The sequence below is a fragment of the Pyxicephalus adspersus genome, chromosome Z (genome assembly GCF_032062135.1).
Source record: "Pyxicephalus adspersus chromosome Z, UCB_Pads_2.0, whole genome shotgun sequence".
Lineage (NCBI taxonomy): Eukaryota > Metazoa > Chordata > Amphibia > Anura > Pyxicephalidae > Pyxicephalus > Pyxicephalus adspersus.
Window position 1 is genome coordinate 69,983,332 of NC_092871.1, and position 1,058 is coordinate 69,984,389.

Genomic DNA, 1,058 nt, shown 5'->3' on the forward strand with positions numbered 1-1,058 from the left:
TGTTTAGTGACGTATTTCAGTACAAAAATATATTCTCCCTTCACTTCTGCAGTTATTTGTGGAGAAAGCATTTAGTGGCACATTTCAGTACAAAAATAAAAATATATTCTCAGTTCACTTCTGCACTTATATGTGGTGAAAGCATTTAGTGATGTATTTGAGTACAAAAAAAATATATATATTCTCAGTTCACTATTACAGTTATATGTGGTGAATGCATTTAGTGACGTGTTTGAGAACAAAAAGAAAAATATATATGCAGTTCACTGTTGCAGTTATTTGTGGTGAAAGTGTTTAGTGATGTATTTCAGTACAAAAAGAAAAATATATTCTCAGTTCACTTTTGCAGTTATATGTGGTGAAAGCATTTAGTGACCTATTTGAGTACCAAAAGAAAAATATATAGGCAGATCACAGTTGCAGTTATTGTGGTGAAAGCGTTTAGTGACGTATTTCAGTACAAAAATAAAAATATATTCTCAGTTCACTTTTGAAGTTAAATGTGGTGAAAGCATTTAGTGGCATATTTCAGTACAAAAATATAAATATATTCTCAGTTCACTTCTGCAGTTATATGTGGTGAAAGCATTTAGTGATGTATTTAAGTACAAAAAGAAAAATATATAAGCAGTTCACTGTTGCAGTTATTTGTGGTGAAAGTGTTTAGTGACATATTTCAGTACAAAAATATATTCTCACTGCACTTCTGCACTTATATGTGGTGAAATCATTTAGTGACATATTTGAGTACAAAAAGAAAAATATATACGCAGTTCTCTGTTGCAGTTATTTGTGGTGAAAGCGTTTAGTGACGTATTTCAGTACAAAAATAAAAATATATTCTCAGTTCACTTCTGCAGTTGTATATGGTGAAAGCATTTATTGATGTGTTTGAGTACAAAAAGAAAAATATATACGCAGTTCACTGTTGCAGTTATTTGTGGTGAAAGTGTTTAGTGGCCCATTTCAGTACAAAAAGAAAAATATTTACCCACTTCACTGTTGCAGTTATATGTGGTGAAAGCGTTTAGTGACGTATTTCTGTACAAAAATAAAAA